Raw genomic sequence first — 17,141 nt, 5'->3', positions numbered from 1 at the left:
AATTCTTTGATGGGAGAGAACCAAACCGAGAAGCGAATGCGGAAGAATTGAAGATGCTGCAATACAACGCTCAAGCTTGTGATATCATCTTCAACGGATTGTGTCCCGAAGAATTCAACAAAATCAGTCATATTGGGAATGCAAAGGAAATTTGGGATACTTTGATTGATATGCATGAAGGTACCGAGTCCGTCAAGGAATCCAAGTTGGATGTGCTCCAAAGTCAGCTTGACAAGTTCAAAATGAAGTATGGTGAAGGTGTCGCTGAAATGTACTCTAGGCTTGCTCTTATCACAAATGAGATTGCCGGCTTAGGGAGTGAAGAGATGACCAACAAATTCATCATCAAGAAGATCCTAAGAGCATTGGATGGAAAGTATGATACCGTGTGCATATTGATCCAAATGATGCCAAACTATAAAGATCTCAAGCCAATGGAAGTCATTGGAAGAATTCTTGCTCATGAGATGTCACTCAAGGATAAGGAGGAACTTCACAACAAGCCACATCATCAAGTGAGAAACAAACCTTCAATGAAGAATTGAGCTTAATGGTGAAGAACTTCAACAAATTCTACAAGAGTAGAAGCAAAGAAAGAAGCTCCAAGTCAAGGTCTTACAATGACAAAAGATCTTCTACTCGAGAGCGCAATAGCTACAATTGTGAGAGACCCAGACACTATTCCAATGAGTGTACGGCACCCTACAAAAGAAGAGAAGATTCTCCAAGAAGAATAAGCAAAAGATAAGAATCACCACCAAGAGAGAGGAGGAGTAGAGATGATCATTATGAACGAAGACCCTCACGGAGAAGCAAGGATTCGGAAAGGAAGGACAAGTCATCAAGGAGCTACACAAAACGAAGACATCAAGCTCACGTTGGTGAATGGGTATCCGGCTCCGACTCCGACAATCACTCCGAGAGAAGCTATCACTCCGACTCCGAATATACTCAAGATGAAGGTGTTGCCGGTCTAGCACTTGTGTCAACCAACTCCTACGACATATTTGATTCACCAAACGAAGGTGTTGGAAGATGCTTCATGGCCAAAGGTCCAAAGGTAACACATCCTGAGTATGTTGATTTCAATAGTGATGAAGATGACTTGCTTGTGGATGATGATTTACTTGTTGACAACTCTAGTGATGAATACTATGATGAAACGTCAATTAATCATGCTAATCAAGATAAAATGAATGACAATGATAAGGAGAAGATTGAGCTTCTAACTAAAGAACTAAACACTCTTAAGTTGGCTGATGAAACTATCTTCGAAGATCATCGAGAACTTTTAAGGGCTCATGAGAAGTTACCCTTTGAAAAGCTCAATCTTGAGCAAGAGCATGAGTTCTTAAATGCAATCAATGATGATATCCGCAAGAAAAGTTCTTCTTACATTGCCAAGCGTTTACTCTTATCTACTTACATGCCTCAAGTCAAGTCTAGTAACAAGTACAAGAAAGATACTTCCTCTAGTAGTAACAATAATAATGTCAAATCCAATATTGTTGCTTCTAGTAGTTCTCTTGATTCCACTAATGATTCTCTTAGCCAAGTTACACTTGAGCAAGAAAACATCCTATTGAAGGCAATTATAGAGAAAGGTGTTTAAAAGAGCCTTGCCGGGAGTAAGCAATTCGAGGAAATTGTACGCAAGCAAGGAAGGCACCGGAAGAATCAAGGTGTTGGTTTTGAACGCAAGTTCAATGCCAATGGAGTTGAGTGGGAAGAAGATCAATACCCCAAGACGAAGTTTGTTCCTCAACAAAGAAGTATGATCCTACTTCCTTCAAGGGAACACAAGCCCAAGATGATCTTCCACCACAAGACCACAAGAACAAAGGCAAGGACAAGCTTCAAGAAGAGATTGATGCATTTGAAGAAGCACCTAAAGCCTCGTTCAAGTGGGTCCCCAAGACTACATTTCTACTTCATCAAGTACAACTACAACTCCAAGGATTCCCATCAAGATGATGTGGGAAGAAGAAGAACTAGAGAGTTCTTGAGGGTGACTCCGCCAACATTCTTCACTCATATTATTATGGCAAGAACAAGTGCAATCAACTTCCACATCTTGCACTAGTTCAAGGAGTCACCAACCCTCATGTTGGTAAGGCAAGGGACAAGGTAACCTAATGTCAGGACCCCGACTCAATTCCACATCAATCTAGCATGTAACACCTCATATCACTTTGCGGCCTCACGCACGGTATTCCCACGGGTGTCGCCTTACCTTTGCCCGGGACCGTTTGCGCCTTTTGGCACACGTATATGATAGTGTCGCTAGCATCCATATGATAAGGAGCCTCGGCTGACATGGCTAGTCGTAAACCCAAAGTGGCACAAACTTACAGGGACAGGCATCCATGACCCAGCATCGAACATGTCGGTCATCAGCGAGTGAATCCAGGCTGTAGCACTGGGCTAGCAGGACTCCGGTGAACCGGGCTGTAGCGGGCTAACAGGACTCCGGTATTCATCGCGTGACATTTCCCCGAAGGAACAGACACAGGAACGAAGAAGGACACATGCCGGCTAGCCTGAGTGTTCCAGAGCAGTAGCAAGCTACCATGGCTCAGTGGAAGCACTAGGAGACATTTCCGGTAAGAAAGGCTACTAAGGATAAACAACTAGATAGTCAGATCCCACACATACCAAGCATTTCAAGCATACACACAATATGCTCGCTATGTGTAAACACAACATGGCATCACAACATAACTCTACGACTCAAGTATGTATTCATTAAGCTCCGAGGAGTGAGATATTACAAACAGGGGTCTCACGACCCAACATTCAGAGCATACAAGTCAAGCACAAGCGGAAGCTTACCATGTCTGAGTACAGACATCTACAAATGAAAAAGGCTTAGAAGCCTGACTATCTACTAGATCCTGCCGAGGGCACAAGATCGCAGCTGAGGTAACAAGCTAAACGTCAAAGTCCACGTGGAACTACTAGTAAGACTGAAGTCTCTCTGCAGAAACATAAAATAGGAAAACGTGAGTACAAATGTACCCAGCAAGACTTACATCAGAACTATCTACATATGCATCATTATCAACAAAGGGGATGGTGGGGTTTAACTGCAGCAAGCCAGCTTTGACTCGGTGGCTATCCTGAACTACGACTGCAAGTAACTCTTTTGAGGTGGTGCACACGAGTCCACATATTTACCATATCAATACACCACTATCGATCCGCTCCCGTCTCCCTACGAGAACGCCATCCATAGCACTCAAGCTTATCTTGCGCATTTTAGAGTATCCACTTTCACTTGTCTATGAACTGTATAGGCAACCCAGAAGTCCTTTTCTGCGGACACGGCTATTCGAATAGATGATGTTAACCCTCCTGGGGTGTACTTCTTAACACACGCTCTCGCCACTTACCGCCATGTACACATCATGTATCTCGGCAACCTTCAAGCGGAAGCCTGGCGAGGGTGTCGGCCACGACCTGACTAACCACACAAGACTCTAGCCCAGGTTTATCGCCTATGATCCGTCCAATGTGTGCAGGGTTCCCGAGCCCACCATCCGGGTGCCACTCGGTACACCAGGCCACGTGTGCCTAGTCTGTCCCAAGCCCACCCTGCCGGGTGCCACTTGGTAGAAAAATAGCACTACCTAGAAACACCAGAAACTAGTTGCGACTCCTGGACAGAGATCAAGTCGGTTAATAAGTCGAGAGAGTCAATTAAGGATCCCAATGTGTGGTAGTAGTTGTTCATGGATCACAAATACAGAGATCAGTTCCTGAGGACGGCTGCAATGAGACAACCCACAATGTACTTCTACATGGCCTCTCACCGCTACCTTTACCAAATCGTGTTCACACACTTAGCTCTCAACAGTAGGACATGTTCACACACCTCCGATTCATCTCCGATGAATCAGACCTGACTCAACTCTAAGCAGTAGCAGGCAGGACAAACAAGCATGAATGAGTAGGCACATCAGGGCTCAAACAACTCCTACTCATGCTAGTGGGTTTCATCTATTTACTGTGGCAATGACAGGTCATGTAGAGGATAAGGGGTTCAACTACCGCAGCATGTAACAGTTGAATCATTGTTGTCCTAATGCGGTAAAAGAGAGCAGAGTGAGAGAGTGGGTTTGTATCGAAATGAACAAGGGGGTTTTGCTTGCCTGGCACTTCTGAAGATAGTATAGTTCTTCGTCGGTGTCATCGAACTCATCGTCGGTACCATGTCTATTGAGAGGGGACAAACACCAGCAAACAAGGAAGAACACAATCAATGCAATGCACAATATGATGCATGATCATGACATGGCAATATGCTATGATTTGAGCTAATGTAACTAGCAACAGATTAAATGAAGTTGGTTTGAATACAAGATTCAAATTCAAACTCCATATGTGATTATTCAAATGCCATTTAATTGATTTGACCTAAACGGTGAACAAAAGTTGTTCTAACATGCATGAAAATGGTACATATGGATAGATTGGATTTTTCTGATCATTTTTCATATATAATTTATTTCATTTGGAGTTATGGTTGAATTTCTATGAATTTTAGAAGTTTGTACTATTTTCTAGAATTTCTTGTATAAGAATAATTCCAGTAATTGAATTAATGCGTCAGCACTGCGTCAGGGTGATGTCAGCGGTCAACTGGGTCGGCAGGTCAAACCTGACCTATGGGACCCACGTGTCAGTGGTTAGTTAACTAACTAAACAAAGTTAGTTAGTGTTAGCTTAAGCACTAATCTAGGTTAATTAGCGCTAAACTAACCTAACTAATAATTAACAAGGGTGGCCCACGCGTCAGTGACCCAGGGGTCAAACTGGGCCCACCCAGTCAACGGTCAGCGGGGTCAAACCCCTGGTCAACAGGGTTAATCCCGCCGGCGTTGAGTCGCCGGCGAGGCCGAGACGGCGGAGGGGCTCGGATATTTCCCTGTGACGAGCAAATTAGCGGCCGAGACCACCTACAGAGAGCTGCCACTCTCGCGCATCCATTGGATCAAGCGAGAGAGGCTGCGGTGAAGTGAGCTCGGCGGAGTCGAGCTTGTGGCAGCGGCCGGAGCTCGGGCAACGACGGGTTCGGCGCTACGATGCAAGGCAGGGGGAGCTAGTGGGCGCTACGGACTCCTGGTGGTGCACTGAGCGCAACGGTGAGCTTGGCTTCGAGCCACTGTGGCTCTAGCCATGATGGCGCCATGGCCGGCGGCGAGGAGCTTTCGGGCGCGGTGGAGACGGTGGCTACGGAGGCCAATCGAGCACGGGAGCTAGGGGAGAGGAAGAGGAGCTCACAGCGGGGTTGGAGAGGGGGTCAGCTAGCTCGGGGAGGCCCTGTGGACGATGAATCGGCGGCGACGATCTTCGGTGACCTGAGGAGGAAGAAGGGGTCGGGGACGGCACTTCGGGGGTCTTCCAGTCGCGTGGCTCGGTGAGGGAGTTGGTGATGAGGCGTAGGAGCTCGGGAGCACCTCAGGGCATCATCGGGACGGCGGTGGTCGCGGCAACGACGAACGGCGGCGATGGGCGTGTTCGGTGGCGTCGTGGGGAGAGAGCAGAGGAGGGAGAGAGGTCCAGGGAGAGAGGAGAGGGTGAAGGGGGTGCTGGGCGTCTCCGTGGCGCGTCTGGGGGAGTCGGGGTGGAGGAAGCAGGCAGGGAGCTGGCCACGGCGATCGCGCGCGCGGTGACATGCCTCTGCCTACTGGCAGAGGTTGAAGGCGACCGCTTCGCCCTGGTGGCCTGGGCCTCAGCTACAGTGCTGGGCCAGCTGGGCTGCCAGGTGAGCGCCAGGTAAGTTCTCTCTCTCTCTCTCTCTCTCTCTGGTTTCTCTACTTTAATTTCTGTTTTCTATTATTCTGTAATCTTTAGAGCTTTTCTAAAAATACCTAGACCCTTTCAAAAATCACTAAACTGCACATGCCCACTGTATAGAATATATCCAACATGGAACATTTCAGTTTAGGAGTATTTGTACATTTAAAATATTTTATAGAATTTAAATGTCCAAATTCAAATACTTATGATTTAATTCAGTGACCTTAGGATGACCTAGAAAATTGTGCACCATTTTTTCAGAGGTTTAAGACCAAGGCAAAGATGATGAATATTTTAGAAGGGCATTTCAGGTTCATTGAAAATGATTTTATGTTGAACCTATTTGATTTGATCTGGTGCTAGGGTTTGATCAGTCCCCATTTCAAGTTCATTTGAAAAGTTAAACATGATGCACACATGAAGGGCTAGCCTACTGCATACCAGGACCAGGGATGTGACAACTCGCCCCCACTAAACAAGAATCTCGTCCCGAGATTCAAGACGTGAGGTAAGAGGACAAAGGGGACACAAACTAACACAATCTTCATGATCCAATTGCTCTTCTCGAAGATGTTGATTCATTGCTTCAAATTGATCTTGATGTCTTTGCTTTCGAGATCTTCATCCATCACGAGGACAAAAAACGAGACATGTCTACATAGGTGGATCATCTTAATGATCACAAGATCAACTCGCGGAATGAGACATAGAAACATCTCTCGAGCGGAGGCACGAAGCATCTATCCAAAGGGATGGAGTGAAATAGATGACGAGGGCTTGCTAGATAGACAACAAGTCCACACTTAAGAAGGTGTCAAACGGTTGTCAACATAGCGAGGATTTGAATTGCCATGATACCATAACGAGACATCTTAGAGGAGGTGGCTCGTAGAATCATCCCTTAAGTGGCAAAAAGAACTACCTTTGATTTCAAGATCATTGAAGCTCTCTAAACCAGCCTAAGGCAATTCTCGAGCGATCATTTGGAGGGGTTTGGTAGAATGGCATACCCGGATTAGAATGGATGATGTGGATTACCTTGTTGAAAACAACACAAGGGATGATTTTAGTAACTGAGGAGAAGCTCAACAGTAGAGAGTGAGTCCACTGTTTGAGAAGTTATAGCATAACCGAGGAAACTGAGAGTGAGCCCAGTTAGTGTCGATGATAACACTAGCGCTTGTGCGTGCTCTCAAGAACTTGAGCATTTCCATATTCATCAAGGTTTTACCAATATCCGTGTCAAGGATCCTGGTTACAGAACGTACTACCATGATGAACAGCGATGGACGATGCAGATGCAAAGGAAGATAACCTTCTCAGATTTCACCTTAGCGATGCCAAGGAACAAAACCTGGATGATCGACCGAGAGACATTTAGCACTCCGCTTCTAATGTTCTCCTTGATGTACCAGCTTAACCCAATACCAGTCGGTATCTGGAACATCAAGTAAAGGTCTGACTTCGGGAGAACAAGGATCCATAAGGAACAACTTCTAAAATAAGTCGCACGACATCCTTATGGGGAGGATGGTCAACTTGCTCAGTTAAGATGCTACAATAATATATCTTCGGCTAGGTGTGTCGGCCAACATCAACCTTGTCGGGACCTACATCATAGATCTTAGAATAGTTTCAACCATCATATCTGCCTGAGATTCAGATCTGGTCGGTAATAGGACATTTCAGACATCATGTCCGGAAAAGAAATTTTGCAACACAAATCGACAAGACGATGTTGCAAGATTCTCAAGAAATGAACTACGATAGCAAACTCCAAGGCATGAGCTGGTTCTGCTACACACATGTGAACACGTTATCCAAGATAAGCATGACCATATAGTAGTCTTACTATAAAACACTACCGAGTTCTGGTTGGGAATCATCATTCAAATAACGAAGTCTTGTGCATGTCCTTCTGGGCCCTTCGGGAATAGCATTTGAACTTCTTATCCTTGGACAAATCAATCAGTGGCTTGTTGTGCTAGGGCAACAATGGAGTGGAGGTAATTAATCTACCAAACCATAGAATACATTCACACATGCATAACTGACTTGCGATGATTCCAGAGGAAACAAAAACAAACTTTCTCAAATTCGTGGCGGCAACTTGCATCGAATGCACATGAATGAGAGGGAGTCACTTCTTTCATCCAAACATATACTTCATGAACGGGGCATGAAGAAAATGCTTACACAAGTTTCCAACACCAGCTGGATGTTCAACACGAATCATGGAGGAGACAAAATACCGCTGATGGGCTCAACAACAACTTATCGGAATTTCCATATCACTGGACTTCCACCATCATGTGAACACAGGGATAGCATTGGTCAGACCAAAAAAATATAATGATGTATGCTCGAGGGATCAATCACGAGTAAGACAACATTATGAACATTGTTGGTTCTGATTTGATTTGACGATAGCCCATACTCAAATCAAAGATGGGGTAAGACAATAGGTCCAACAACTGGTCACAAGGACCAATTGATGAAGATATCATCTTTCTTCAACGCACACACACACACAGAAAGATATCCCTTAACATGAACTAAGTCAGACAAGCTTTTATCTTCCAACTCTCCAAGTTGTTGTTTAGCTTGAACAACTAGCTCAGGGGTATCCCACACAGATTCTTGGAGAAGGGGTGGTTTACAAGAAACCATCTTGATCTCAAACTCAACATAGCGATCAGGTGACAACTTGGTAATACTCCCGAGAAGATATTCGAAAAATCAAGAACCACCGATATGTTACTAAGCTCGAGAACAATCTTGCTTTTCAGGGCAAGACAATATAATCAACAGAGCGAGGGATTGACACAATCCTAACTCATTGATCGAAGGGTGCACCAGGGAAAATGGACTAGGTGGCACGATCAACCTTAGGGTGATGGTTCAGCAACCAACACGCTAAGAGTGAGAGTATTGTCCATTAACTACCAAGCAACAAGTTGCTCGGAGTATTGATTTCACACATCACGGTTCACTTGTCGGCATTCCGGTTGCGACAACACGGAACCGAGGGATGAATAATGATGGCGAGAAGTATCACTGTGTCAAGAGTTCATAGGATGGTGTGCAATTCCCATGACATTCTTGATATAAAGATGGTAATACTCCAAGGTAGAACAGAACAAGAGCTAGATTAGCATTTTAATCTGCGGAACACAACTACTTTGACCCAATCCTGGATATGGATGAGGTACTGGAGTTTGTTTCTCCTAGTCATTCCGAATAGAATGGCTTGACGAACCACAGAGTAATAGGCATCGATGAACTCGACTGCACAACTACTCCTTTCTATCAATTGATAGACGAAGGTCAGAATACGGCTGAAGAGGGACAACTCAAAGGAACATATATCTTTCTGAGTTGTGGATGCATAGATTAGTATGTCGAGCAAAGCTCAACATCTCTTCTGGATAACCCATGCAGAAGGTAGAACTGGCAGATTCACAATATAGAATGGAGAACCCATCAAGAGCACTCATGTTGTGATCATTGATCCAACAAACATCTGCCGTAAGTGGTTCATAGTATTTGGAAGAAGGAAATACCACGGACCTCAAGGACTAATGCAAAGGTTACTAATTTCCTAAAGAAACTAGCAAACACTATCAACAAGAGGTAAGTGGGGTGAATCTCGGGTTCAAAACCCAGAAGTAGAATACCTACTACTAAGTGGCATCACGGGATGCTTTCGAGAGTAAAAGCCAGAATCATCACACTGGGACACGAATCATGGCTAGATTACTAGATGATCCCCTAAGACACCTAGGGTCATAATAATAACTCCAACATATAGGTCGAGGTAATAAAATACCTCAACTCAGCAATTAGTGTGATTAACTTGGCCTAAAGGAACATCGAAACCAGAGGGAAAGGATTTGCAGGTGCATCAGATTGTTTAGAAACCTGGGATGACTCGGACAGCATAACGGTCATAAATGCTCAGAAAAGATTTGAGACATTCATGAGGATTTGCATAGTCACTGAACAACATCATATCAAGATTCTGGTTCAACTGAGAACATACTAAAAGTAGTAGAAACTGAATTGAAGCTCGAAACTATCAATTCTATAAGTATATGGATTAGTAACACGTCATCCTAATAGATAGATGAGAAGGCCTAGTTCCTTAACCCCGTAGAGAAGAATAGGGTGACTCAGATCAGAAGAACAAAAGGTAAAGGAGTAAAAAGAGCCTTACGTTCCATCCCACAATCAATTCCCTTATATAACTAAAGAATTTCTAGACTCAACTTCGACCAGTTTGGCTTGGTAATCCTACAGGCAGTCAACTCTGATTCCAAAGCTGTTAGGACCCCGACTCAGTGCCACATCGATCTAACATGTAACACCTCATATCACTTTGCGGCCTCATGCACGGTATTCCCACGGGTGTCGCCTTACCTTTGCCCGGGACCGTTTGCGCCTTTTGGCACACGTATATGATAGTGTCACTAGCATCCATATGATAAGGAGACCGGGCTGACATGGCTAGTCGTAAACCCAAAGTGGCACAAACTTATAGGGACAGACATCCATGACCCAGCATCAAACGTGTCGGTCATCAGCGAGTGAATCCAGGCTGTAGCACTGGGCTAGCAGGACTCCGGTGAACCGCGCTATAGCAGGCTAACAGGACTCCGGTATTCATCGCGTGACATTTACCCGAAGGAACAGACACAGGAACGAAGAAGGACACATGCAGGCCAGCCTGAGTGTTCCGGAGCAGTAGCAAGCTACCATGGCTCAGTGGAAGCACTAGGAGACATTTCCCGGTAAGAAAGGCTACTAAGGATAAACAACTAGATAGTCAGATCCCACACATACCAAGCATTTCAAGCATACACACAATATGCTCGATATGTGTAAACACAACATGGCATCACAACATAACTCTACGACTCAAGTATGTATTCATTAAGCTCCGAGGAGTGAGATATTACAAACAGGGGTCTCACGACCCAACATTCAGAGCATACAAGTCAAGCACAAGCGGAAGCTTATCATGTCTGAGTACAGACATCTACAAATGAAAAAGGCTTAGAAGCCTGACTATCTACTAGATCCTGCCGAGGGCACAAGATCGCAGCTGAGGTAACAAGCTAAACGTCGAAGGCCACGTGGAACTACTAGTGAGACTGAAGTCTCTCTGCAAAAACATAAAATAGGCAAACGTGAGTACAAATGTACCCAGCAAGACTTACATCAGAACTATCTACATATGCATCATTATCAACAAAGGGGATGGTGGGGTTTAACTGCAGCAAGCCAGCTTTGACTCGGTGGCTATCCTGAACTACGACTGCAAGTAACTCTTTTGAGGTGGCGCACATGAGTCCACATATTCACCATATCAATACACCACTATGGATCCGCTCCCGTCTCCCTACGAGAACGCCATCCATAGCACTCACGCTTATCTTGCGCATTTTAGAGTATCCACTTTCACTTGTCTATGAACTGTATAGGCAACCCAGAAGTCCTTTTCCGCGGACACGGCTATTCGAATAGATGATGTTAACCCTGTAGGGGTGTACTTCTTCACACACGCTCTTGCCACTTACCGCCATGTACACATCATGTATCTCGGCAACATTCAAGCGGAAGCCTGGCGAGGGTGTCGGCCACGACCTGACTAACCACACAAGACTCTAGCCCAGGTTTATCGCCTATTCGGGTTCCATCTGCAAGGAGATCCGGCCGGGGTGTTGCTCACGGCCCCAAACGATGTGTGTAGGGTTCCCGAGCCCACCATCCGGGTGCCACTCGGTACACCAGGCCACGTGTGCCTAGTCTGTCCCAAGCCCACCCTGCCGGGTGCCACTTGGTAGAAAAATAGCACTACCTACAAACACCAGAAACTAGTTGCGACTCCTGGACAGAGATCAAGTCGGTTAATAAGTCGAGAGAGTCAATTAAGGATCCCAATGTGTGGTAGTAGCTGTTCATGGATCACAAACACAGAACTCAGTTCCTGAGGATGGCTGCAATGAGACAACCCACCATGTACTCCTACATGGCCTCTCACCGCTACCTTTACCAAATCGTGTTCACACACTTAGCTCTCAACAGTAGGACATGTTCACACACCTCCGATGAATCAGACCTGACTCAACTCTAAGCAGTAGCAGGCATGACAAACAGGCATGAATGAGTAGGCACATCAGGGCTCAAACAACTCCTACTCATGCTAGTGGGTTTCATCTATTTACTGTGGCAATGACAGGTCATGCAGACGATAAGGGGTTCAACTACCGCAGCATGTAACAGTTGAATCGTTGTTGTCCTAATGCGGTAAAAGAGAGCAGAGCGAGAGAGTGGGTTTGTATCGGAATGAACAAGGGGGTTTTGCTTGCCTGGCACTTCTGAAGATAGTATAGTTCTTCGTCGGAGTAATCGAACTCATCGTCGATACCACGTCTATTGAGAGGGGACAAACACCGGCAAACAAGGAAGAACACAATCAATGCAATGCACAATATGATGCATGATCATGACATGGCAATATTCTGTGACTTGAGCTAATGTAACTAGCAACAGATTAAATTAAGTTGGTTTGAATACAAGATTCAAATTCAAACTCCATATGTGATTATTCAAATGCCATTTAATTGATTTGACCTAAACAGTGAACAAAAGTTGTTCTAACATTCATGAAAATGGTACAGATGGATAGATTGGATTTTTCTGATCAGTTTTCATATATAATTTATTTCATTTGGAGTTACGGTTGAATTTCTATGAATTTTAGAAGTTTGTACTATTTTCTGGAATTTCCTGTATAAGAATAATTCTAGTAATTGAATTAATGCGTCAGCACTGCGTCAGGGTGATGTCAGCGGTCAACTAGGTCGGCAGGTCAAACCTGACCTATGGGACCCACGTGTCAGTGGTTAGTTAACAAACTAAACAGAGTTAGTTAGTGTTAGGTTAAGCACTAATCTAGGTTAATTAGCGCTAAACTAACCTAACTAATAATTAACAAGGGTGGCCCACACGTCAGTGACCCAGGGGTCAAACTGGGCCCACCTAGTCAACGGTCAGCGGGGTCAAACCCCTAGTCAGCAGGGTCAATTCCGCCGGCGTTAGCCGCCGGCGAGGCCGAGACGGCGGAGGGGCACGGATATTTCCCTCCGACGACCAAATTAGCGGCCGAGACCACCTACAGAGAGCTGGCACTCTCGCGCATCCATTGGAGCAAGCGAGAGAGGTTGTGGTGAAGTGAGCTTGCCGGAGTCGAGCTCGTGGCGGCGGCCAGAGCTTGGGCAACGACGGGTTCGGCGCTACGGCGCAAGGCAGGAGGAGCTAGTGGGCGCTACGGACTCCTGGTGGTGCGCTGAGCGCAATGGTGAGCTTGGCTTCGAGCCACTGTGGCTCTAGCCATGATGGCGCCATGGCCGGCGGCGGGGAGCTTTCGGGCGCAGTGGAGACGGCGGCTACGGAGGCCAATCGAGCACGGGAGCTAGGGGGAGGAAGAGGAGCTCACAGCGGGGTCGGAGAGGGGGTCAGCTAGCTCGGGGAGGCCCTGTGGACAACGAATCGGCGGTGACGATCTCCGGTAACCCAAGGAGGAAGAAGGGGTCAGGGACGGCGCTTCGGGGTCTTCCAGTCGTGTGGCTCGGTGTGGGAGTTGGTGACAAGGCGCAGGAGCTCGGGAGCAGCTCGGGGCATCATCGGGACGGCGGTGGTCGTGGCAACGGTGAACGGCGGCGATGGGCGTGTTCGGTGGCGTCGTGGGGAGAGAGCAGAGGAGGGAGAGAGGTCCAGGGAGAGAGGAGAGGGGTGCAGGGGGTGCTGGGCGTCTCCGTGGCGCGTCTGGAGGAGTCAGGGTGGAGGAAGCAGGGAGGGAGCTGGCCACGGCGATCACGCGCGCGGCGACACGCCTCTGCCTACTGGCAGAGGTTGAAGGCGACCGCTTCGCCCTGGTAGGCTGGGCCTCAGCTACAGTGCTGGGCCAGCTGGGCTGCCAGGTGAGCGCCAGGTAAGTTCTCTCTCTCTCTCTGGTTTCTCTACTTTAATTTCTGTTTTCTATTATTCTGTAATCTTTAGAGCTTTTCTAAAAATACCTAGACCCTTTCAAAAATCACTAAACTGCACATGCCCACTGTATAGAATATATCCAACATGGAACATTTCAGTTTAGGAGTATTTGGACATTCAATATATTTTATAGAATTTAAATGTCCAAATTCAAATACCTATGATTTAATTCAGTGACCTTAGGATGACCTAGAAAATTGTGCACCATTTTTGTCAGAGGTTTAAGACCAAGGCAAAGATGATGAACATTTTAGAAAGGCATTTCAGGTTCATTGAAAATGATTTTATGTTGAACCTATTTGATTTGATTTGGTGCTAGGGTTTGATCAGTCCCCATTTCAAGTTCATTTGAAAAGTTAAACATGATGCACACATGAAGGGCTAGCCTACTGCATACCAGGACCAGGGATGTGACACCTAATGATTTCATGGACATCATCTTGTGTGTGCATCACTCTCTGTCTATAGATATTCTTGTTTGCTCCTTGTGGGACTAACCCATGTAGGTAAGTTGAAAGTGCAACTCACTCCAAAGGATTGCTCCAAATGATCTACATCAACATTGAGCATCCACATCTTCAACACCAACATGAAGTCATCATCGACAAAACCCAAGGTTAGTTCATCCCTCTAAGAGGGGATCTCACATCTAGGGGGGAGCTTAACTCTAAGAATTGAGTCAAAGCAACTCTAATGGTGTGAACATATCAATGCATTATGTAAAAGTGGTAACCCCACTTGAGCTTAAACGATGAGTATGACCTATGATCAAATGTTCTAATTTGACTCCTAAGTCAATATACTCATATATAGATGACCTAGTCATCGCCAATTGTTTGATAGATGCTAGAATTGGTTGTGCATGCTTTGCCACATATTTCATTTGCCATTTTATTGTGTGAGCATGTTGGTGCATATTTTATTCATCCAAGGACATCCACTTGTTGTTTTGATTGTTTGGGTTCTTTTCTTTTTGCGAAGTGGATGGACAAGAATGCCTAAGAACTTTCTCTAGCTATCTATGCTTTCTCTTCTCAAACTCTATTCATGCTACATCACAAAATTTGGCCAAGTCAGATTCGAACCACTCTGTGTGAGGAGCACTCGGAGTCCCTGATTCGTCATAGACTTAAACTTCCAAAACCTCTTTGTGACTCTCGGTCTGACCGATTCCTCCATTTCGGTCCTACCGAGATCATTAAGTTGATCTGAGTTTTCAATCTCGGTGCAACCGATTTGAACTTTTCGGTCATGATGATTTTCTGTAACTGTACATAGTTATGCATCTCGGTGCCACTGAGTTGTTCCACTCGGTCACACCGACAGGGTCGAGCTATATATAGTCACGGGCAAGATTTTGGAAATTTCTTCGAAACCCTTCGCCCACGCAATAGCTTGCTCTGCCATCGGAAGTCTCCGGATCGTCTCCTCGTCGCCAGCAGCCTCCTGTCGCTGGTCTCCGCCGCCGTCAACGGTTTTCGCCCCTGCCGTTGTCGCCGTAGCGAGTCCACCGCCAAGTTAGGGTATGGACTCGATCTTTGTGCTATCCTCATCTGATTCCTAGCACATTGTACTCTTGTTGAATCTTGCCACGATTGAAACACTTCTATCCAGCCAAAGTAGTCTGTAGATTAGATTAGATTCAAATTTTTAGGGTTAGGTTTCCGCCGAAACCATCTCGAACCCACCGAGTTGAAAAACTCGGTCTCACCGATTTGGCTTATGCCATTGCACTAGTGACTCTCGGTCTGACCGAGAATTGCTAATCGGTATGACCGATTTTAGGATTCTGTGAAACCCTAGCAGTATCGGTGCCACCGAACTGTGACTCGGTCCAACCAAGATCATCAGTTTAGGTTCCAAAACTGCTTCGGTATCACTGAGTTTGAAAATCGGTTGATCCGAAATGCTTTTTGTGGAAAACTAAAACTGAATTTTTGAATCATTCTTTTGCAAAAATCTCTGCATTTTGTGATGCTCATCCACTCTATCTCATCTATAACTCTTCACAGGGTCAGCAGTCAGCTTTTTGCAGCATGTCAGACCAGAGTCACAGCCAGAACAGGTATGAAGAATAGATTGACATGAGCAAGGGCACTAGTCCCTCAAGCTCTACAGATGATGGGAGCAAAAGCACTCCTAGCAACCTGCCTAAGGCTGCTACTAGGCAAAGGAGGAAGAGAACTTCAGACTCAGAGGATGAGGACTACAAAGCTGAAGAAGATGAGGCTACTTCCAAGAAAGTAGTGCTCAAGAAGGAATATGGCTCTGCACATATCACAAAGCATGGACTGAAGAAGAAAGTTCCTGCCAAGAGGACACCAATGCCTAAACCCAGAAAGTACACTCAAGTGCCAGCTCAGACAGAACCCAAAGAGGCACCTGAGAAGAAAGTCACTTCTTCCAAACCCAAGAAAGTCCCAACTGGAGAGACAATGAAGTTCACCATAGAATCAGAGGATGAAGATGCTCAGGACAAGAAAAAGAAGAGAGCAAGAACCACAACTGCCCAGGTTCTTGGAAAGCCCTCTATGAGAAGAGATTCTGAAGAAGAGGAAGAGGTTGCTGCACCAGCACCTAAGGCACCTAAGCTTATGGGTGATGCTATAAGATCAGGGGCTGCAACATCTAATCCCAAGGAAGCACCCAAAGCTGCCTCCAAGGCCAAGCAAGTACCAAAGAGGAATACTAGGAGTATTCCAGCTGCTGAGAAGAACAAGGCCCCAGTGCCAAATGTTGCTGAAGAAGAAGATGAAGAAGGTCAGGTCCTAAGAAAGCTCAAGCCCAAGATACCAGACCACAATGATGCCCATCCTATGGCTGAGGACATGAGGATCAGGAAGGATTCAGGGTTGAGGCTGTGGAGGATGGAAGATCCATATGCTTCAAGGAGAAGGACTGCTGTTGACTACAGGTTCCATACAAAAGAACAACAGGACTTCTATGAGACAATTCTGTTGGATAAGAAGCCCATAGTTTGTGACATGAGGTGGGTCGACTGGACCTACATCAAGGACAATGAAGAGCACTATCCTGGAGTGCAAGACAGCTTTGTTGCTTGTGGAGTTGTTGATTTTGTTCGACAAAAGTTCACCCACTGGAATGATGAGCTTATCATGCAATTCTACTCCACAGCACATTTTTACCCAGATGGAAGAATTGTTTGGATGTATGAAGGTACAAGGTACCAATCCACTATTGAAGAATGGGAAGGTCTGATAAATGCCCCAAAGGAAAATGAGGATGACCTGGATATCTATGCAAAGAAGAAGATGGATCACAAT

The sequence above is a fragment of the Triticum dicoccoides genome, chromosome 6B (assembly GCF_002162155.2).
Source record: "Triticum dicoccoides isolate Atlit2015 ecotype Zavitan chromosome 6B, WEW_v2.0, whole genome shotgun sequence".
Classification (NCBI taxonomy): domain Eukaryota; kingdom Viridiplantae; phylum Streptophyta; class Magnoliopsida; order Poales; family Poaceae; genus Triticum; species Triticum dicoccoides.
The sequence above is the reverse complement of the archived record's forward strand: the minus strand, read 5'-3'. Positions refer to the sequence as shown.